The following is a 24,596-nucleotide window of genomic DNA, read 5'->3' on the forward strand; positions in this document are numbered from 1 at the left end:
TTGTGTGGATGTTTTACTGGTCACAGAAACACACCTCAATCCGGCAGACGATTTCCGCCCCTCTGGCTGCCTCGACTGCCATGGTGGAGGCACAGCTGTGTTCCTCAAGACAGCTCTTGTCCATCTCCAAGAGACTCTCCAGCCAATGGAACACATAGAGGGCACAGTGGTTACCATCTCCACACGCCTTGGTACCATTACCTTTGCAGCAGCGTATTTGAGCCCAAACAAGCCACTGCTGGAAGCAGACCTCCGCGCATAGTCATCCTGTGACAGGCTCGGCATTGGGCGGATCTCAACGCCAAGCACCCAGCTTGGCATTCTCCCATCTCTAACTCCAAAGGCCGACTCCTCCTTGACCTGGAGGATACTTTAGCACTATCGGTCCATGGCCCCCACGAACCTACCCATATCCCAGTGTGTACTAACTGCCAGTCAGACATTCTGGATGTGGCCACCTTCAAAAATGTCACCGCTCAGTTTTCACTGGAAGTTCGCCACGAACCGGCCTCTGACCATGAGCCAGTACTCTTGCACCTCACCAATGCTGCCCTTTCATTTGATGTTCGTTCCTCTGCGACCCTCACCAATTGCGACAAGTTTGCCAGGGTACTTAATAAAACCACTCGCCACGACCTCGATTTGACAACACCGGCCAATATAGTCCGTGCTGTGGATTACCTTACCGCCAAAATACAGAAAGCAGTGAAACTCTCCACCTCCACTGCACCTCGGAATTTAACACCCCTGGACGAATTGCCCCCTCTCTTACGAGATCTGAAAGTGCAAAAGAACCGCTACCGCCGGAGGTGGAAGCAGTTTCGTGACCCTCAGGACAAACACCAAATGAGACGCCTCCAGCGTCAATTCAGCCACCGGCTCGCTGACTGGAGGTCCACACAATGGGAGGACAGATTGTCCACTTTCCTACTCCACCAAAAATCTGACTGGGCTGTCATTCGCACCCTGCGGCCTTTTATGCCAGCGACTGGCCATCCTATTCGCACAGCAGCGGGCTTGTCGTATGTGGAAACGCTGGCATATGCGTTCGAGGCCCAAAACCGTCCTCTGGTCCAGGACCTTTCTCCGAACGAACTACAGGAAGAACATGAAGTCCTGACGGCTGTTGCTGCTTTCCGCAACCATCCAGTCTGCTCCCCTTCTTACGCCCACGGCAGAAATTCAGCGCATCCGTCGACGGAAACGTGGCCGGTCGGCCCCTGGATTGGACGGAATTTTAAACGAACATCTTGGCCACCATCCCCGCACACCACTCATTTTGTTCACCAAGATTTTAAACTGTTGTCTCACCTCTGCCCTTTTCCCCCAAGCCAAGCTGATTGCGAACCCCAAGAGGTTCAAGGACCCCACAGTCCCCACCAACAACAGGCCCATCAGCCTCCTAAATACTATAGCAAAGGTCCTTGAATCTGTGATCCTTCACCGACTTTCCCAACTTCTTGCGGCAGCTGGGTCGATCCGTCCTGAACAGTTTGGATTCACTTCGCACCTCTCAGCCGAACGTCAGGTCCTACAGATCACAGAACACATCAGCAAAGGCTCAACACTGCCAAGCCGCCAGCTGCCGTTTTTCTGGACTTGCAAAACGCTTATGACAAGATCTGGCAAGACAACCTCGTACACAAGATGCTGACACAGACCCCTATACCGGATATTTATGTCAAGATCGTCGATGACTTCCTCCGTGGTGGGACTTCGCTAGTTTCTCGACGGGGAATGGGTTCTCGCATTCGCCAATTGTGGGCAGGCACTCTGCAAGGATCGGTGCTATCTCGCATCCTTTTCAATATCTATGTAAATGATATGCCGGTCATCCCCGAGTGCCACCTTGCACAATACGCTGACGACACAGCACTATACACCACTGGCCGCATTACTGACGCCGTCGTCGCCCGCCTTCAGCGACAGATGGACGCCACCACCACCTGGTGCCGGACAAACAAAGTAGCTCTCAATGCCGCCAAAACTACGGCAGTTTACTTCACGAAACGCCCAGTCCTCCGCCGCAATATCTCGATTGCAGGTGTGCAGGTGTGCAGGTGTGCAGGTGTGCAGGTGTGCAGGTGCCCTGGTCCCCGACAACCACCTATCTCGGGGTCCAGGTGGACCACGAGTTGCTCTTCCACTGTCATGCTCTTCCGCAATAGGGAACTTAACCTGCATACCGAGTTCCGCATTTGCCGAAAAGTTATCCTGCCTGCCCTGACGTACGGATCTGGTGCATGGGCCACGATCAGTGTCACCAGTATGCGGAACAAGGTGCAGAACAAGGTGCTCAGGTGGAGCCTGCACGCCCCGCCATCACGAGAATTGTCAAACTGCCACTCCCCACGAGGAAGCGGATATCGTCCATACGCAACAACGCGCGGCGGCTCTATGAGAAAGTGGATGCCTTGCGGGACGCTGTCCATGGGTTACGCCACGCTGGGACGCCGCTGGCATCGACATCCGGTTCCCCTAACCATCCTACAGGAATCGGATTCCGACCGTGACTAACGATAGGCCTGGCACGCCCACCACGGACGCATCCTTTGGCAGGACTAGCCCCCATTCTACGTCCAATACTTTCCAACCATACCTGCCCACGTTAGGCTACATTTTTCTGCCTGAGTCATGTAGTACTGTCACCGTCAGAGGGTGGTACCTCCAATGTGAATTGCAGTGGATAAATTTACTGCCTCACCAACACGGTCAGACCGCAATTGACCGGTGATGCTGTATTGTAACATATCACAAAAAAAAGCTTCACACGTTTTCTCTGGAGTAAATGATATATTGATTTACCACTGTCAGACGTCCTGAGGATTTAACTACAGTGCAGGGTGAGTCTATGCTACTGGACTGACTTGACCAATCCATCAGCCACGAATCTTTGAGGCAAGGTTACAATCGCAACATCCGTAGATAACTGGATCGCGTTCCGTCATGCATATACCGCAGTCGTGTTGCTTGTGCATGGGTGATGTCATCCGGTACATCTGGTAATAGTGGTATCGTCCAAAGATCGCTGCTCCACACCACGGTCGGCAGCAGTCATCGATACCACAGACGTCAGAAATGTCTCGCTGCTATCCGCTACCATGCATGGGAGAAGCTGAAGAAGACCAGCAGTGCCTTCGCACAGAGATCAATATACAGTAGAGCATGGAGCGCTCTGCCCTGTTCACGACCTTAGCTGAAGCAGTCAACATCATCCAGCAGGACTGAAGAGTTATTCAGGTAACAAATAGAAACGTAGTTTTGTAAACGTTGAACGCTGTACTTCAAGAGAAAATGAGGGATGCTTTAATAGTCCACGACAGTTGTAAATATTCAAGCAATCTTGTGGTAAAGGATTGTATCAAGTTAAGTAAATCTTTTATTCATTCATATAATAATATACTTTATATGTTATAGTTCTGATGAGCCAACCCCCAGAGCAAGCAAAGAACCCACAGTTTGGCTAACGTGTTAACGCAATTCCTTTTCGAATCCTGAAGAAGGCTCAAAAAGGCGAAATGCATTAGTGAACCTTATATACGATCCTGTTTGTTCTTTATCCTCACCGGGAACGTTTGTTGCAGTGTGTCCTCATTTAGCAACATCACCCTTTAAGATGAGCACTGTTTGGTTAAACAGTATAAGCATTTGATATGACACTCACAATAACAAACACACGCACCCCACATGAGTGACGTCCTCAATCGCACGTTTGGTACTGTAGAGCGGGACACTTTTCGCACCACATCTCCTGACAGAGTGGTTCTAGTTTCACCTGATACTAATAGTAATTCATCGCGCCGAAATTTGTGGCAGCACCTGGTGTTTGATAAAGTGTATGGTCCCGTGAGTCTGTCACCGACAATTCCTGCCCGAAGCGATCTAGATGCTTCACCTCCATGATTACACTACTGTTTGCATCTGCCAACGTGTACATTTACTATGCCATTTCTTGTGCATCCTGCCTCTTGTGCAGTACTCAATAGAAGTAAAACGGTCTTATCTCACCAGGTATTGGTCGTCAAACGTATAGAGAGAATCTGTGATGGTGTCACGAACATTCAGGAATGATGGAGAAGGCTAGATGTATCAATTTTGGCTAAGGGAGTCTGGTCCGCAGACACCCAGCCGAAAATTACAATCGAAAATCGTAGTGATATCTCTCATAATGGAATGCCTGTCCTGGTACTGTTATTACTAAAATTGTAGGGTAGGCCACTTTCAGAGGTGATAGTGCGGATAGTAAGGTCTTTGGTTTATATGTTGTAGGAGGTTATATGGACAAAAAAAAAGTTCAGTAAAAATTGGCTGTAAACTGCATACGCGTAGGTTGGCCACTTCGTCTCAGGCACCTTGCCATGGATCACACGGTTTCCCCGGCCGGAGGTACGAGCCCTCCCTCGGGCTTGGGTATGTGTGTTGTTCTTAGAGTAAGTTACTGTAAGTTACATTAAGTAGTGTGTAAGCCTAGGAACCGATGACCTTAGCAGTTTGGTCCCACAGGAACTTACCACAAATTTGAATTAAAGAGCATATCTTAAGAACTATGACCATTCGTTCAGAAGAAGAGATGTGTGTCACACTAGAGAATATGATCACGTACTCACAGCTCTAGAGAACTGCATTTTGGAGCCCGTTATCAGGAGAAAGAAAACTGGCCTTCTACGGATCGGAGCGTAGAATGTCAGATCCCTTAATCGGGCAGTAGCTTAGAAAATTTAAAAAAGGGACATGGATAGTTTAAAGTTAGATGTAGTGGAAATTAGTGAAGTTCGGTGGCAGGAGGAACGAGACTTTTGGTCAGGTGAATACAGGGTTATATATACAAAATCAGATAGGGATAATTCAGGAGTAGGTTTAACAATGAATGAAAAACAGGAGTGCCGGTAAGCTACTACAAACACCATAGTGAACACATTATTGTGGCCAAGATAGACACGAATCCCGCGCCTACTACAGTAGTACAAGTTTATATGCCACCTAGCTCTGCAGCTGACGGAGAAACTGATGTAATGTATGATGACATAAAAGAAATTATTCAGGTAGTTAAGGGAGGCGAAAATTTAATAGTAATAGGTGACTGGAATTCTAGAGTAGGAAAAGGGAGAGAAAGAAACATAGTAGGTGAACATGGACTTGGTGTAAGAAATGAAAGAGGAAGCCGTCTGGAGGAATTTTTCACAGAGCATAACTTAATCATAGTTCACACTTGGTTCAAGAACCATGAAAGAAGGTTGTATACATGGAAGAACCCTGGAGATACTAAAATGTATCGGATAGATTATAAAATGGTAAGACAGAGATTTAGGAACCAGCTTTTAAAGTGTAAGACATGTCCAGGTGAAGATGTGGTCTCTGACCACAATCTATTGGTTATGAACTGTAGATTACAACTGAAGAAGCTACAAAAAGGTTGTAATTTAAGGAGATGGGATCTGGATAAACTGCAAGAACCAGAGGTTGTACAGAGTTTCAGGGAGAGCATAAGGTAACAATTGGCAGGAATGGGGGAAAGAAATACAGTAGAAGAAGAATGGGTAGTTTTGAGGGATGAAATAGTGAAGGCAGCAGAGGATAAAGTAGGTAAAAAGACGAGGGCTAGTAGAAATCCTTGGGTAACAGAAGAAATATTGAATTTAATTGATGAAAGGAGAAAATATAAAACTCAGTAAATGAAGCAAGCAAAAAGGAATACAAACATCTCAAAAATGAGATCGACAGGAAGTGCAAAATGGCTAAGCAGGGATGGCTAGAGGACAAATGTAAGGATGCAGAGGCTTATCTCACTAGGGGTAAGATAGATACAGCCTACAGGAAAATTAAAGAGACCTTTAGAGAAAGGAGAACCACTTGCATGAATATCAAGAGCTTTGATGGAAACCCAGTTCTAAGCAAAGAAGGGAAAGCAGAAAGGTGGAAGGAGTATATAGAGGGACTATACAAGGGCGATGTACTTGAGGACAATATTATGGAAAATGGAAGACGATGTAGATGAAGATGAAATGGGAGATATGATACAGCGTGAAGAGTTTGACTGAGCACTGAAAGACCTGAGTCGAAACAAGGCCCCGGGAGTAGACAACATTCCATTAGAACTACTGACACCCTTGGGAGAGCCAGTCCTGACAAAACTCTACCATCTGATGAGCAAGATGTGTGAGACAGGCGAAGTACCCTCAGACTTCAAGAAGAATATAATAATTCCAATCCCAAAGAAAGCTGGTGTTGACAGACGTGAGAATTACCGAAGTATCAGTTTAATAAGTCACAGCTGCAAAATACTAACGCGAATTCTTTACAGTCGAATGGAAAAATTGATAGAAGCCGACATCGGGGAAGATCAGTTTGGATTCCGTAGAAATGTTGTAACACATGAGGCAATACTGACCCTACGACTTATCTTAGAAGCTAGATTAAGGAAGGGCAAACCTACGTTTCTAGCTTTTGTAGAGAAAGGTTTCGACAATTCTGATTGGAATACTCTCTTTCAAATTCTGAAGATGGCAGGATTAAAATACAGCGGTCGAAACGCTATTTACAATTTGTACAGGGTTGTAGCCTCTCCCCGATGTTATTCAGTCTGTATATTGAGCAGCAATAAAGGAAACGAAAGAAAAGTTCGGAATAGGTATTAAAATCTATGGAGAAGAAATAAAAACTTTGAGGTTCGCCGATGACATTGTAATTCTGTCAAAGACAGCAAAAGACTTGGAAGAGCAGTTGAACGGAATGGACAGTGTCTTGAAAGGAGGGTATAAGATGAACATCAACAAAAGCAAAACGAGGATAATGGACTGTAGTCGAATTAAGTCGGGTGATGCAGAGGGAATTAGATTAGGAAATGAGACACTTAAGTAGTAAAGGAGTTTTTCTAATTGGGGAGCAAAATAACTGATGATGGCCGAAGTAGAGAGGATATAAAACGTAGACTGGCAATGGAAAGGAAAGAAGAAAAATTTGTTAACATCGAGTATAGATTTAGGTGTCAGGAAGTCGTTTCTGAAAGTATTTGTATGGAGTGTAGCCATGTATGGAAGTGAAACGTGGACGATAAATAGTTTAGACAAGAAGAGAATAGAAGCTTTCGAAATGTGGTGCTACAGAAGAATGCTGAATATTAGATGGGTTGATCACATAACTAATAAGGAGGTATTGAATAGAATTGGGGAGAAGAGAATCTTGCGCCACAACTTGACTAGAAGAAGGGATCGGTTGGTATGACATGTTCTGAGACATTGAGCGATCACAAATTTAGTATTGGAGGGCAGCGTGGAGGCTCAAAATCGTAGAGGGAGACCAAGAGATGACTACACTAAGCAGATTCAGAAGGATGTAGGCTGCAGTAGGTACTGGGAGATGAAGAAGCTTGCGCAGGATAGAGTAGCATGGAGAGCTGCATCAAACCAGTCTCAGGACCGAAGACTACTACAACAATGCACTGTACTTTTTACCTGATTTCTCTCCATACTATGTCCTCCAAAATCTTGGAAATCAGGTAGCTTGCTGTAGAGAAGCTTTGTTTTACAGTTTTCGAAGATAATAAAGTGTTTACACCTCTTAATATATCTAATAACCGAAACCCGTATGTGACTAATGGGACAAATACGCAGCTGATAGAGTGAATATTATAAAAATTTCTCAAATGCCTCTCTGCAGAATTTCAGTAATATTCTCTACTATATTTCCTACGTTAACCTTAGCATAATAACTATTGGGAGTCTCCTCTAAAGAACCTATCTGTGTTTCTTTGCGGACTTTTTACTTCAGCTGTCTGTTTACCAGTAACTGATATTAAGAGTTTACGTCCGACGAGCTTGACCACTCATTCCCCAGCGTCTCCGTTTTGTAAGAACGCCTTTACGCTCCGACGGTTTTACGACAAGGAGAACGGCCTTGTTGCAAGACAATCACTGCGCTTCATTTTCAACCCGGATGCAGCAGTAATTCTTTGTAAGCACGCCGAGAATGTGGCGCCGGTTGATTTACTGCTCGATAAATCGCTTCTCGACCTCGGCGTTCCAGCTCTGGAGTGGCGAACTTCAACGCGAGTGACTCAGCCCTCCTCGCATCGACTGCTGATGTGTGTTCCAGCGTCCACAACCGATTCGTCGCTAAGCAGAACAGAAATTCTGGCACGCAGTCAATATTTGCGACACTTCTCCTAACTAAGGTACGAGCATATGGGTTTGGTTCCCAAATATGTGAGTGGCTCGAAGACTTCTTAAGTAATAGAACCCAGTACTTTGTCCTCCATGGTGAATGTTCATCGGAGGTGAGTGTATCATCTGGAGTGCCCCAGGGAAGTGTGGTAGGTCCGCTGTTGTTTTCTATCTACATAAATGATCTTTTAGATAGGGTGGATAGCAATGTGCGGATGTTTGCTGTGGTGTACGGGAAGGTGTCGTCGTTGAGTGACTGTAGGAGGATACAAGATGACTTGGACAGGATCTGTGATTGGTGTAAGGAATGGCAGCTAACTCAAAATATAGATAAACCTAAATTAATTGGGATGGATAGGAAAAAGAATCCCGCAATGTTTGAATACTCCATTATTAGTGTAGCGCTTGACACAGTCACGTCGATTAAATACTTAGGCGTAAGACTGCAGAGCGATATGAAGTGGGACAAGCATGTAATGGCAGTTGTGGGGAAGGCGGATAGTCGTCTTCGGTTCATTGGTAGAATTTCGGGAAGATGTGGTTCATCTACAAAGGAGACGGCTTATAAAACACTAATACGACCTATTCTTGAGTACTGCTCGTGCGTTTGGGATCCCTATCAGGTAGAATTGAGGGACGACATAGAAGAAATTCAGAGGCGGGCTGCTAGATTTGTTACTGGTAGGTACGAAGTACCCGTGGTCTAGGGGTAGCGTCTTTGATTCATAATCAAAACGTCTTCGGTTCCGGGTTCGATCCCCGCTACTGCCTAAATTTTTATAAATAATCAGCATTGGTGGCCGAAGACTTCAGGCGCCCCTAAAAAGCGAAAGAATCAGCAATGATCAATGACATAAGGATGCAGAAGGCAATGGAAACCACTGCATTAAAGACACGTAACGTGTATCCACAGGACATGTGGCCCGTCGTTGAAGAAGTGTCATGATGATCTCTCCATTGGCAAAAGATTCCGGAATAGTCCCCCATTCGGATCTCCGGGAGGGAACTGCCAAGGGGGAGGTTACCATGGGAAAAAGATTGAATAATCAACGAAAGGATAATGTTCTAAGAATCGGGGCGTGGAATGTCAGAAGCTTGAACGTGGTAGGGAAACGAGAAAATCTGAAAAGGGAATTGCAAAGGCTCAATCTAGATATAGTAGGGGTCAGTGAAGTGAAGTGGAAGGAAGACAAGGATTTCTGATCAGATGAGTATCTGGTAATATCAACAGCAGCAGAAAATGGTATAACAGGTGTAGGATTCGTTATGAATAGGAAGCTAGGGCAAAGGGTCTGTTACTGTGAACAGCTCAGTGACCGGGTTATTCTAATCAGAATCGACAGCAGATCAACACCGACAACGATAGTTCAGGTATACATGCTGACGTCGCAAGCTGAAGATGAACAGATAGAGAAAGTGTATGAGGATATTAAAAGGGTAATGCAGTATGTAAAGGGGGACGAAAATCTAATAGTCATGGGCGACTGGAATGCAGTTGTAGGTGAAGAAAAGGTTGCAGGAGAATATGGACTTGGGACAAGGAATGAAAGAGGAGAAAGACTAATTTTCTGTAACAAGTTTCAGCTAGTAATAGCGAATACCCTGTTCAAGAATCACAAGAGGAGGAGGTATACTTGGAAAAGGCCGGGAGATACGGGAAAATTTCAATTAGATTACATCATGGTCAGACAGAGATTCAGAAATCAGATATTGGATTGTAAGGCGTACCCAGGAGCAGATATAGACTCAGATCACAATATAGTAGTGATGAAGAGTAGGCTGAAGTTCAAGACATTAGTCAGGAAGAATCAATACGCTAAGAAGTGGGTTACGGAAGTTCTAAGGAATGACGAGATACGTTTGAAGTTCTGTAACTTTATAGATACAGCAATAAGGAATAGCGCAGTAGGCAGTACAGTTGAAGAGGAATGGACATCTCTAAAAAGGGCCATCACAGAAGTTCGGACGGAAAACATAGGTACATAGAAGGTATCTGCGAAGAAACCATGGGTAACAGAAGAAATACTTCAGTTGATTGATGAAAGAAGGAAGTACAAACATGTTCCGGGAAAATCAGGAATACAGAAATACAAGTCGCTAAGGAATGAAATAAATAGGAAGTGCAGGGAAGCTAAGACGAAATGGCTGCAGGAAAAATGTGAAGACATCGAAAAAGATATGATTGTCGGAAGAACAGACTCAGCATACAGGAAAGTCAAAACAACCTTTGGTGACATTAAAAGCAACGGTGGTAACATTGAGAGTGCAACGGGAATTCCACTGTTAAATGCAGAGGAGAGATCAGATAGGTGGAAAGAATACATTGAAAGCCTCTATGAGGGTGAAGATTTGTCTGATGTGATAGAAGAAGAAACAGGAGTCGATTTAGAAGAGATAGGGGATCCAGTATTAGAATCGGAATTTAAAAGAGCTTTGGAGGACTTACGGTCAAATAAGGCATAAGGGATAGATAACATTCCATCAGAATTTCTAAAATCATTAGGGGAAGTGGCACAAACGACTATTCACGTTGGTGTGTAGAATATATGAGTCTGGCGACATACCATCTGACTTTCGGAAAAGCATCATCCACACAATTCCGAAGACGGCAAGAGCTGACAAGTGCGAGAATTATCGCACAATCAGCTTAACAGCTCATGCATCGAAGCTGCTTACAAGAATAATATACAGAAGAATGGAAAAGAAAATTGAGAATGCGCTAGGTGACGATTAGTTTGGCTTTAGGAAAAGTAAAGGCACGAGAGAGGCAATTCTGGCGTTACGGCTAATAATGGAAGCAAGGCTAAAGAAAAATCAAGACACGTTCATAGTATTTGTCGACCTGGAAAAAGCGTTCGACAATATAAAATGGTGCAAGCTGTTCGAGATTCTGAAAAAAGTTGGGGTAAGCTGTAGGGAGAGACGGGTCATATACAATATGTACAACAACCAAGAGGGAATAATAAGTTGACCATCAGGAACGAAGAGCTCGTATTAAGAAGGGTGTAAGACAATGCTGTAGCCTTTCGGCCCTACTCTTCAATCTGTACATCGAGGAAGTAATGATGGAAATAACAGAAAGGTTCAGGAGTGGAATTAAAATACAAGGTGAAAGGATATCAATGATACGATTCACTGATGACATTGCTATCCTGAGTGAATGTGAAGAAGAATTAAATGATCTGCTGAACGGAATGAACAGTCTAATGAGTGCACAGTATGGTTTGAGAGTAAATGGGAGAAAGACGAAGGTAATGAGAAGTAGTAGAAATGAGAAAAGCGAGAAACTTAACATCAGGATTGATGGTCACGAAGTCAATGAAGGAATTCTGCTACCTAGGCAGTAAAATAACCAATGACGGACGGAGCAAGGAAGACATCAAAAGCAGACTCGCTATGGCAACAAAGGCATTTCTGGCCAAGAGGAGTCTACTAATATCAAATACCGGCCTTAATTTGAGGAAGAAATTTCTGAGAATATACGTCTGGAGTACAGCATTGTATGGTAGTGAAACATGGATTGTGGGAAAACCGGAACAGAAGAGAATCGAAGCATTTGAGATGTGGTGCTTTAGACGAATGTTGAAAATTAGGTGGACTGATAAGGTAAGGAATGAGGAGGTTCTACGCAGAATCGGAGAGGAAAGGAATGTATGGAAAACACTGATAAGGAGAAGGGACAGGATGATAGAACATCTGCTATGACATGAGGGAATGACTTCCATGGTACTAGAGGGAGCTGTAGAGGGCAAAAACTGTAGAGGAAGACAGAGATTGGAATACGTCAAGCAAATAATTGAGGACGTAGGTTGCAAGTGCTACTCTGAGATGAAGAGGTTAGCACAGGAAAGGAATTCGTGGCGGGCCGCATCAAACCAGTCAGTAGACTGATGACCAAAAAAAAAAAAAAAAAAAAAAGGTTTGATCACCACGCAAGTGTTATGGAAATGCTTCAGGAACTCGGGTGCGTGTCTCTGGAGGAAAGAGGCGTTCCCTTCGCGAATCGCTACTGAGGAAATATAGAGAACCAGCATGTGAGGCTGACTGCAGTACAATTTAACTGCCGCCAACTTATATTTCGCGGAAAGACCACAAAGATAAGATAAGAGAGATTAGGGCTCGTACAGAGGCATAAAGGCAGTCATTTTTCCCTCGCTCTGTTTGGAACAGGGAGAGAAGATGCTAGTTGTGGTACGAGGTACCCTCCGCCACGCACCGTATAGTGAATTGCGGAGTATGTATGTAGATGTAGAACAGACATTCTACATCCTTATCTACATGGTTACTCCGCAAATCACGCTTACGTGCCTGGCAGAGAGTTCATCGAACCACCTCCAAAATAATTCTCTATTATTCCAATCTCGAACAGCACGCGGATATAAAAGAACATCTTTCTGTGCCATCTCCGATTTCGCTTATTTTATTATGATGATCGTTTTTCCCCGTGTATGTCGGCGGCAACCAAATATTTATGCGTTCTGAGGAGAAAATTGGTGATAGAAAATTCGTGAGAAGATTCCGCCACAACGAAAAACGCCTTTGTTTTAATTATATACACCCCAAATCCTGTATCATGTCAGTCACACTCTCCCCTATTTCTCGATAGTACAAAATCTGCTGCTCTTCTTTGAACTTTCTCGTTATACACCATTAATCCTATCTGGTTAGGATGGCAAACAGTGCAACAATATTCGAAAACAGGACGGACAAGTTTAGTGTAAACAGTGTCTTTAGTAGACCTGCTCTGACAATAACATGCAGTTTTTGGTTTGCCTCCCCACAACATTTTCTATGTGTTCTTTCCAATTTAAGTGGGGTAGGGCGTCAAACGGGCCGACTTCGTAAAAAGCCTGAAAGCACGTGCCCCTCTCGTGTCTGCTTAACTTGTCATTTCGCTTTTTCTTTTATCCAATGTAAAATGCGAGTGGGTGAAAATGACAAAGCTTCGAAAACTAGTCTCAATCGCGCAAAAAATGCGGAAGCCAGTCAATCGATATAACTTCGCAAAATATGAGTGATTCGACCATGGTCGAGTAAATGTTCTCAATATTAAAGAACACTAGTTGAGCCTCTAACCATTCGCTTTTTTTTTCTCAGACTAAAAGTTTTCAAATTGGCAGTAGCTGTAACTCATGAAATATACACGAATTTCTATTATGTGTTATGTTATGTTAACCGAGGACCTAGAAACGACGGAGAGGCTCCGTCCCCGCCGCAGCCGCAGTGGTCCACAACCCCACGACGACTACCGCAGTCCACTTCACCCCTCCGTCGCCCCAAACCGAACCCAGGGTTACTGTGCGGTTCGGGCCCCGGTGGACCCCCCAGGGAACGTCTCACACCAGACGAGTGTAACGCCTATGTTTGCGTGGTAGAGTAATGGTGGTGTATGCGTACGTGGAGAACTTGTTTGCGCAGCACGGCACGGCCAACCGGCCGGACAATTTCCATTATAACTGTTTGTAACGTGTGAGCCAAAGTTTTTTCTAGTGTGGTACGTAGGTTTTTTGCGTGGTATTTTAATTTCGAGTTTTGTGCCACGTTTCTATAAGACTTTTTTGTTGAATAGATTTCAAAGCGTAATCATTTTGTTAAAAGTCATTTTTAAATAGTCCTACATACTCGTACTACATTAGAGAATATCATCTGTTCCAAAGCACTTATTGAAATTTTGTTCTAGGCCGAGAAGTTTGGCCTTCAGACCTCCCACCAACGGCTCTCTCACTCCGCGAAGGCCGTATGACGATTTTCTGAAGTGTCCTCTGGCTGTAAGTGTTTTACTTGAAAAATATACGTAATACGATACTATGGATGTACAATAAAATTCTTAAGTCAGTTTTGTAATTTGTCTGTTATTTTATTGGAAAAAAAATCGTGAATGTCGATTCGAAAATGGAACATCATCCTGTGCACCCCATTAATGCACGAATTTATTTGTAACTGTAAACTTTGGTATGAATCACCGGAAAGGGGTTTGAAAGGCCGTCCTTCGATACACACTGAAAACGGATTTAGAAAACATCGTTCTTGTGAAACACAACTAGCTCTTTACTCACAGGAAGATTTGAGTGCTATTGAAAAGGGATTTCAAACTGACTCCGTATTTCTACACTTCTAGAAGACTTTTGACGCTGTACCACAGAAGCTGCTTGTAGTGAAATTACGTACTTATCGCCTCAGTTACGTGACTGGAACCATGATTTCCTATCAGAGAGGTCACAGTTCGTAGTAACTGACAGAAAGTCATCGAGTAAAATAGAAGCGATTTCTGGCATTCCCCAAGGTAGTGTTATAGGTCCTCTGCTGTTCCTTATCTATGTAAACGATTTGGGAAACAATCCGAGCGACCGATTTAGGATGGTTCAAATGGCTCTGAGTTCTATGGGACTTTCCATTTGAGGTCATCAGTCCCCTAGAACTTAAAGCTACTTAAACCTATGTAACCTAAGGACATCACACACATCCATGCCCGAGGCAGGATTCGAACCTGCGATCTTAGGATGTTCGCAGACGATGCTGTCGTTTATCGTCTAGTAAAGTCATCAGAAGATCAAAACAAATTGCAGAATGATTTAGAAATGATATCTGTATGGTGCAAAAACCCTAAATGATGAAAAGTATGAGGTTATCCACATGAATGCTAAAAGGAACACGAACAATGAGTCAGATTAAAAGCCGTAAATTCAACTAATTACCTAGGAATTGCTGTTACGAACAATTTAAGGGGGGTAGGACGTCAAAAGAGGCCGTCTTGGAGCAGGAGAGGCACCACAGGAGATTTTATTTTCCACTGTCTATACTTTTACAAGTAAATTCACAAAGCTTTGTGAGCATGGCCACGAAGGATTCAGGATTCACACTCGTAGCAGCGGAAGTTCAAAAACATAACAAAATAAATTTTTTTATGTGTGAAATTTCATCATTTTTTCACTTACTATTGACTGTATTTGTTGCTGTAGGTACACTTTTCTTCATAAGTAAGAGAGACTGTTCGATGAATTTTGCACAGCATACAAACCATACTTACAGGTGTCTGAAACTCTAGAATCTATTTAATTTATGAAAAATGAATGAGATGTTACGTTTTATACCTTATGTTTAGAAAAAAAGTCAAATTATCTCAATTTTTGCCAGAGTTTTTAACAGATTTGGAAAATCGGCTCATGTTGTCTGTATTTTAACCACGCCTAGACGGTCAATACTGCTGTTCGATCGCAGGAAGGGCTCTCAATAAGGTAAGCGTCCAGGCGTCTCGAACCAAAGCGATGTTGTTCGGACATGGAGGAGATACAGAGAGACAGGAACTGTCGATGACATGCCGCGCTCAGGCTGTCCAAGGGCTACTGCTGCAATGGATGACCGCTACCTACGAATTATGGGTCGGAGGAAACCTGTCAGCAACGCCACCATAATACTTTACATGCAGCCACAAGACATCGAGTCACAACACAAACTGAGCGCAATAGGCTGACTGATTCGCACCTTCTCTGCCGACGTCCAAGGCAACGTCCATTTTTTGCATCAAAGACACCATGCCGCGCAGGACAGATGGGCGCAACAACAGGCCGGATGGATCGCTCACGATTGGCATGACGTTCTCTTCAGCGATGAGTGTCGCATATGCCCTCAACCAGACAAGCGTCAGTGTTTGGAGGCAACGCCTTAGACACACTGTCCAGCGAGTGCAGCAGGGTGGAGGTTCCCTGCTGTTCTGGGCTGGCATTATATGCGGCCGACGTACACCGCTGGCGGTCACGGAAGGCGCCGTAACGGCTGTACGATACGTGAATGCCATCCTCTGACCGATACTGCAACCATATCGGCGGCATATCGGCGAGGCATGTCTTCATGGACGACAATTCGCGCCCCATCGTGCATGTCTGGTGGATGACTCCGTCAGGGTAACGACATCGCTCGGTTAGTGGCCAGCATGTTCTCCAGACATGAACCCTATCGAACATGCCTGGAACAGATTGAAAACAGCTGTATATGGACGACGTGGAGGAATCTGCGCCGAATCGCCGTTGAAGAGTAAGACAATCTGGACCAAGAGTGCCTCGATGAGCTTGTGGATGTATGCCACGACGAATACAGGCACGCAACAACGCAAGGACGTACTGCTGGGTATTAGAGGTACCGGTGTGTACAGCAGTCTGGACCAGCACCTTGAAGGTCTCGCTGTATGGTGGTACAACACGCAATGTGTGGTTTTCATTAGCAATAAACAAGGGCGGAAATGATGTTTATGTTGAGCTATATTCCAATTGCCTGTACAGGTTCCGGAATTCTCGGAACTGAGGTGATGCAGTACTCCAATTCTATCGGTAACCATTAAAGTGCTACATTGGTAGCATTCCAGCACTTGGATGCGCTAGACCCACATGCAGAAAATCGTGGATTTAACATGTTTTAACATTTATGGCACACGTTACATGAATAAATCTTAAAAACAGTCTCTAAGGAAAATTTGAAGGCAATAAAACATTAGGCTGTAAAAAGTTACAGAAAAAAATCATTTAAATGAAACGAGAGCAAATGCATTTATAAATTACAACAATTACACTACTGGTCATTAAAATTGCTACACCACGAAGATGACGTGCTACAGACGCGAAATTTAACCGACAGGAAGAAGATGCTGTGATATGCAAATTTTTAGCTATTCAGAGCATTCACACAGGGTTGGCGCCGTTGGCGACATCTACAACGTGCTGACATGAGGAAAGTTTCCAACCGGTTTCTCATACACAAACAGCAGTTGACCGGCGTTGCATGGTGAAATGTTGTTGGCATGCTACGTGTAAGGAGGAGGAATGCGTAACATGACGTTTCCGACTTTGATAAAGGTCGGATTGTAGCCTGTCACGATTGCGGTTTATCGTACCGCGACATTGCTGCTCGCTTGGTCGAGACCCAATGACTGTTAGCAGAATATGGAATCGGTGGGTTCAGGAGGGTAATACGGAACACCGTTCTGGATCCCAACGGCCTCGTATCACTAGCAGTCGAGATGACAGGCATCCATATGGCTTAACGGATCGTGCAGCCACATCTCGATCCCTGAGTCAACAGATGGGGACGTTTCCAAGACAAAAACCCTCTGCACGAACAGTTAGACGACATTTGCAGCAGCATGGGCTACCAGCTCGGAGACCATGGCTGCGGTTACCCTTGACGCTACATCACAGACAGGAGCGCCAGCGATGGAGTACTCAACGACGAACCTGGGTGCACGAATGACAAAACGTCATTTTTTCGGTTGAATCCAGGTTCTGTTTCCAGCATCATGATGGTCGCATCCGTGTTTGGCGACATCGCGGAGAACGCACATTGGAAGCGTGTATTCGTCATCGCCATACTGTCGTATCACCCGACGTGACGGTATGGTTACACATATCGATCACCCCTTGTTCGCATTGACGGCGCTTTGAACAGTGGACGTTACATTTGAAATGTGTTACGACCCGTGACTCTACCCTTCATTCGATCCTGCGGAACCCTACATTTCAGCAGGGTAATGGACGACCGCATGTTGCAGGTCTTGTACGAGCCTTTCTGGATACAGAAAATGTTCGACTGCTGTCCTGGCCAGCACATTATCGACATTTCTCACCAATTGAAAACGTCTGGTCAATGGTGGCCGAGCAACTGGCTCGTCACAATACGCCAGTCACTACTCTTGATGAACTGTGTTATCGTGTTGAAGTTGCATGGACAGCTGTACCCGTACACGCCATCGAAGCTCTGTTTGACTCAATGCCCAGGCGTATCAAGGCCGTTATTACGGCCAGAGGTGGTTATTCTGGGTACTGATTTCTCAGGATCTATGCACCGAGATTGCGTGAAAATGTAATCACACGTCAGTTCTAGTATAATATATTTGTCCAATGAATACCCGTTTATCACCTGCATTTCCTCTATGTGTAGCAATTTTTATGGCCAGTAGTGTACAACATTATTGAGTAAAAGGGCCGCTCGTTACTCGCATCACTGTTTTAATTTTTTTTTCTGCATAACCCACTCGTTTCAGGAGCTTCGTGCAATCGTCTGTGGGTTTTCTTGATTCGGACCTCTGAAATGGAAACATACTTTCAGTGATAACTAATCTGCGAAAGGACAGTTTTGTTGTTGCCCTCCGTGCAATATCCTACCCTGGTGGCTCGTCATATGCAAGTAAACGATATTAATGTGGAGATGTCAAGCTACCAGTACATGATATTGTTCGAGGGTGCTGCATAACCGTGTAATGTAAAATTAAGCTAATGGCGACAACATTAAAGCTGTATTTTCGTAGATTAGTTATTACATAAAATATGTTTATAGTTCAGAGAGTTTAATGAAGAAAACCCACTCAGAATGGCTCAGAGCCGCTGAAACATGTTTGGGTCTTACGATAAAGCTGTGTTTTGCGTAACTGGCGGACCTTATAACAAATAATTTTACGATGCATGTCCGGAAACTGTGTACTGTTTTAGAAAAAAAGAAACTCACAAAACGCTTTTTAAGCCAAAATATATTTACAAGAAAGAGCATTTCGTAAACAATTTTTCCAGACAGTTGCCGCCATATTTCAGACCTTCATCGCGGGAAATTAAGTTTTCTCCACAGAAAGATGCCACCAGACCAGTGAAGACAGCCAATGCTGGACTCCGTTGCTTTTTCGTCGCCGTCGTTGTCAAAGAGCCTTCCTCCAAGATCGGCTGGGGTGGCCGAGCGGTTCTAGGCGCTACAGTCTGGAACCGCGCGACCGCCACGGTCGCAGGTTCGAATCCTGCCTCGGGCATGGATGTGTGTGATGTCCTTCGGTTAGTTAGGTTTAAGTAGTTCTAAGTTCTAGGGGACTTATGACCTCAGAAGTTAAGTCCCATAGTGCTCAGAGCCATTTGAACCATTTTAAGACCACGCTTAAATTTCAAAAATAGGTGGTGCTCAGAAGGTGCGAGATCAGGACTGTACGGAGAGTTGACGCGTTATTTTGCTCCAGTATTTGAGTAAAAGGACGGAATTTGTGAAAATCGGATTTCCAAATGGGAATAGTTCCTTTCTAATTGAGCACTGGAGCAATGGTCACGGTGTGTGGTGGAGGGCATTATTCCTACTGCGTGTCGCACGCATCTAAACAGAATACAGCGACTTGAAAATAAAATTTGTTCATGAAGTTTTTGAAAATAAAATTGACTCATGAAGTTTTTACCATTTACGAGCCGTATTATTTTAACATCACCATCAGTTGTGTGGTGTCTATGTCTGACAGAAGCGACAGCAGCAGATTCACAGTTTGGAGGACGATAGCCAGAGCATAAGTGATTTGTGCTTGCTCAAAATGATCACAAGTCACTGTTGAATGATGCACAAACAACCTCAGGAAGGCCCTTTGCTTATTGTAGAATGACATCAGTGGCTGAACACGAATTGTATTCGGGACATTGCACCTCTTTACCGTGATCTGCTGATCTTGCAGTTCGAGATAGCTTTTGTAAAACTAATATTACAACAATTCTGAAACAAATATCGCAACAAGCAATATTACATTTACTAATTGCGGGAAGTACATTTCATCTTAAGTAAAACATAAATATAACTCATTTTTACGTATTTAATTGTAAATCAAAACTAATTCTTCTACGGAGAGAGAGAGAGAGAGACTTACGTAACATAGTCTGTTCACAGCGATGGAGACAAGAAAGTACAGATTGCTCTCAGGAGCTTTGCCTCTCGCTTTCATTTCTTCATAAACATTTGAAAATACAGTTCCTCCGATTCATTTCAGCCACAGGCTGATTTCTCTCATGTCGTTGATCTGAATTGACAGTTCATACACGTATTATTACATTTTTGATAAACATGAAACATTTCCTCACATTCACGCAAGAAAATCGATTAGAAATACTTTTTATGTTTAAAGACAGGCGATGTTCTTCAAGTATGAGAGCGCTCGAACTACTCCCAACCTATCGTAGGACCTACGAGGGACTTTCAGTAAGTAATGCAATACTTTTTTCTCTGTAAGCAGGTCGGTTTATTCAGGACTCCATTTACTGGACACAACCCTACCGGTCGACGTAGGACCGATCGTGTTGCTGCATCAGTAGCCTCCCCAACATCCATTAACTACTTTCCGCGGAGTGCACCCTTCATTGTGCGAAACAGATGGATGTCGGGAGGTGCAAGATCCGGGATCTAGGATGGATGCGGAGAATACTGCATCGAAATCTGTGAGCTTATTTCGGGTGCACACACTTTTGTGGGGCATTGTGTTGCCTTGGAGAAGAAGTTCGCTTGCGACAAACAAAAATTCATGGATTGCCGTTTTGTTTCCGGTTCGAAGCGATGAACCCGTGTTTCATAGCCAGTAACGATGTTCGACACAAAATTGTCACGACCACACAGATGGTATACTTGGAAGGAGAGACAGCATTGGTCGTATTTTTTGTTTTATTATCCGCAAAATCGATTTTCGGTCACTTAGTGATCATCCTCAGTGCTGTAAGATACAATTAAAATTGGTAGGCACTGGTGTCAACAAGCTTGGTAGGCACTGGTTTGTTGACTAAGTGACCGATAATCGATTTTACTGACAATAAAACAAAAAAATTCGACCAATGCTGTCTCTCCTTCCAAGTATATCCATTATCTGCTCGTGGTGCACAGAACACTCCATGGAGTCGACAATCAACACACCGATGGTATTTCTATACTATTTATGGTCTTCTGTTAGGCGGCAAGGGAATCAGCGAGAACGCTGACCGATGGAATCCAATACATTCCTAATCGTTGCAAAAGGCATTTTTGGCACATTCGGTTTCAACTGGTGGTTTCAGTTCATTGACTGTAGTTCGTCTTGTGCTACAAACATTGTGCGTCACATGCCCCCATAGAAAAAAAAATCATGTGGGTCAAATCTGGTGAGCGTGCAAAGTACTCAGTGTTGCCCTATCGTCCTATCAATCAATCCGATAGGGTTTCGTCAAGGTAAGGCTTTATGTCGCGGTGGTAGTGGGGAGGTTTTCGATCCTGCTGGAAACACCATTCCCCATCCGGAAACAGCTCTTCGATGCGTGGCATGGCGTATTCCTGGTGTAACTTCACCAGTCAGTTTATGCTCAGAAAAGAAAGGTAAAACCAGACCAATGGCTGCTAAACCACACGATAGTGTAACTCCCGCTAGGTTTACATGGTTTTCCACTCTCACGTGAGGGTTCTGAGCTGCCCAGTAGGTACAATTGTGATGATTAATTGAACCATTTAAGTTAAATGTGACCTCTTAATTCCCACAAACGTCGTTAGTGAACTTTTCGTCCTGCGCCCATCTTGCTTGATAGCACGCAAATTTCAGTTCTCCGGTCATGATCATCCTGAACGAGAGCGTGGAGTAACCTAGAAATAAAACTTCTCCGTTCGACGCGATTCAAAATGCGCCGGACGTCCGTTTCTCACGAGTTGCTTGCGGTACAGACTTTCTAGCAGACTTCTGAAACTCTTAGATGATTTATCCTTCTCTTTTGGCACCGGCGGGTGATCGTGGTCTTCCGCAATGATTTCTGTAGGCATTCTTGGCAGTTCCTCCCTCCTGAAACTTATATTCCAGATGAGTAATTGTGAGTCGCGCTGTTGCCTCTCGTTGAAACTTCCTTTTGAACTGTCTGTGCACTTCACTTACGTTCTCAGTCTTGCGGTGGCACTTCACAGTGAACTTTGCTTGCTCAGGGCTCTGCGTGCTTTCAGCCATTCTCCAAGCTATCACACCAGAAAAAGGAAAAAAAAAACTTTTGTAGTTCTGGGCTGTGGCAATCGCCTTGCATAAGTGGTAACAGTATTTCTCGTCCGCTAACCGAAGTTAAGCGCTGTCGGGCTGTGCTAGCACTTGGATGGGCGACCGTTCGGGTTGGCTTAGCGCTGTTGGCAAGCGGGGTGCACTCAGCCTTTTGGGGCCAATCGAGAAGTTATTTGATTGAGAAGTAGCGGCTCCGGTCACGAAACAACGGCCGGGAGAGCGGTGTGCCTTCTATCTCCACATTCAGTATCGCCTAGCTCCTGAGGATGACACGGCGGTCGGTCGGTACCAGTGGGCCTTCCGAGGCCTGTTCGGACAGAGTTTAGTTATGAGCTGTAAAAGGTTGTATAATTTTTGGGACACCCTGTAAGTATACTGTAGTGTGTGTGTGTGTGTGTGTGTGTGTGTGTAAAATGCAAGATCGGCCCTAAATGCAGGAAGAGGTGCCACATGGACGATGTTTACAAGAACGCTGATGCGTTGAATGACTGGATGTACGTAGAGGATTGAAGGTAGGATTTGACTGAACGACGCCCAGAAACAGAAAATCTCCTTGCAACGTCGACAAATTCGGCAGTCCTGAAAGCACTCTACAGTACATGACTGAACATGAGTTTGTTTCTTCGCTTCTATTCTTCTTTCTCTCTCACACTCACACCCAGCCACGCCCACACACAGAGCCTCGGCCAGTGGGTTACTTTCCCTCTGGTTTGTCGCCTCTTGGTCCCTCTGGACCTTTCACCGCTGCAGTCTGCAGAGCTGGGCAGGAAGACTACAGTCTCTTCAGGTGCTTCGCTACCAACCGGCTCCATCCTTCCGGTGAATGCACAGACACACAGCAGCAAAAACCGCCTGCAGAAAGCCGTACTTGACAGACTAACTCTTACGTCAAATACGTCACTATCCTACACTCCCTACCGTTAACTAGGAAGCGATGCGGTATTTCTATCTCGATGTGCAACATGTTTTACCACAGTTTGATTCTGCCATTCAGCAATACCACAGGGGTAGGCTGAAAAGCAGCGCAACGTATTTCTAGAGCTCGAGCAGAAACACTTAGAGAGATCGGCTACAAAATCATTTATTTATTTTTCAACATAGTCAACGTTAAGACTAACTCGTTTCTCCCAGTGTGTAATAGCTCTTTCTTTTCTGTCCGTCACCTGAAAAATTCTTCCAACTTTTCTCGAATCTCGGACTTGGCAGCTGCCTTCATGTCATCGTCCGAAGTGTAATGGTTGACTTGAGGCCCCTCTTGAGCAGAGGTAAAGAACAATAATCGTGAGGCGTAAGACTGGGGGAGTAAGGAGGGTGTGGAATCGGTTCAAACATCACATTTCGCAGAGCACCTTCGGTTGCGCTTGAGGTGTGTGGACAAGTGTTGTCACGTTGCAAGATTATCCTTAGCAGGTTGTAGCTAATGCGACAAACTCAACTCGGAGGTGGTTTAGAGTCTCTTTTTTTTCTGTTGGTTGTGTTGTGAACTTTTTCGCCTGAGAAGGAGACTCCATACTTCCGCTACTCAAAATCACACTGGATGACCCCAACGCAGTGAAACTGCACTTGTATGTAGAGCGGAAAGTTACCTCCCACATGGGACATGGTGCACTTCTCAAGGTCGCTTACGCCGCCTTTCACAATCACGTGTGCATCACTTTCCAGCATGCCGTCGCTTTCAGAATAATTATTACTGTCCCAGAAAGTGTAGTTAAATGGCTGTCCAACTTCGAGAAAGACACGCAGGATAAATTTGCGGAATAGGTGCGAAACGCACGAAACTGTTCCTGAGAGGATAAGGAGCAAGAAAGGTCGTGTGGACACAGGACCTGAAATGCGTTGTGGTTGTGGTGGAGGGTACTTATTAATTCATCATTCGCCTACAGTAAAATGCAGTTCTCGACATGTTGCGATAAGACGAACCTTAGACTAGGCATTCGAAGTCCAAGCACCTGCGAATACGATGCAGCACCGACTGACGCACACGTTCAGATGTACCGTGCTGCAACCGAATGGCGTCACAGGCATCATGAATGCGTTGTTCCAGTGCATGCTTATGCAAGATGGGCGCCACATTCGCATTTTACAGGTGCTGGCACTGGTAGAAATCTAAAATAGTTGACGTTCAATGACCGAGAGGCCCATGCGATTGGACTACCTCATCCGATCCAACAAAAGGGGCATACATTTTATTGCAGGCTGTCGACCAGGTTTTCCAAATTTAAGACTTAGCATGTATTGAGCATATGAGCGTTTACAATTTGTGGAATATAGAAGATGGGTTCATGGAATACAGAGACAAAAATTGGCCAGGTGCGAGTGCAATGAGGGTTCTGTACAATTTATCCATCCCGAAATCGAAGATTTCGACGATTTTTGTCTGCTATTGACACTGCTACAGGCAAGCAATCGGTTTTAACAGAGAGTCATAAATCGGCTAAGAAATGATAAAAGAATTATTTTTTCGTGTGATATAATTAAACGCTAATAATTTCAGATTTTCCCCTTTACTTATACTGTCACACCTTTTTTCTCTGCCAAATTTCATGATTTTATGTCAATGGCAAATAACTTATAGGATATGATGGGTGACTGTGAGTATCAAGGTTTTTCACAGAAGTGACTGGATCTTTTGACTGCATTCACTTAAAAGCAATGTTTATTAT

The sequence above is a fragment of the Schistocerca gregaria genome, chromosome 9, assembly GCF_023897955.1.
Source record: "Schistocerca gregaria isolate iqSchGreg1 chromosome 9, iqSchGreg1.2, whole genome shotgun sequence".
Lineage (NCBI taxonomy): Eukaryota > Metazoa > Arthropoda > Insecta > Orthoptera > Acrididae > Schistocerca > Schistocerca gregaria.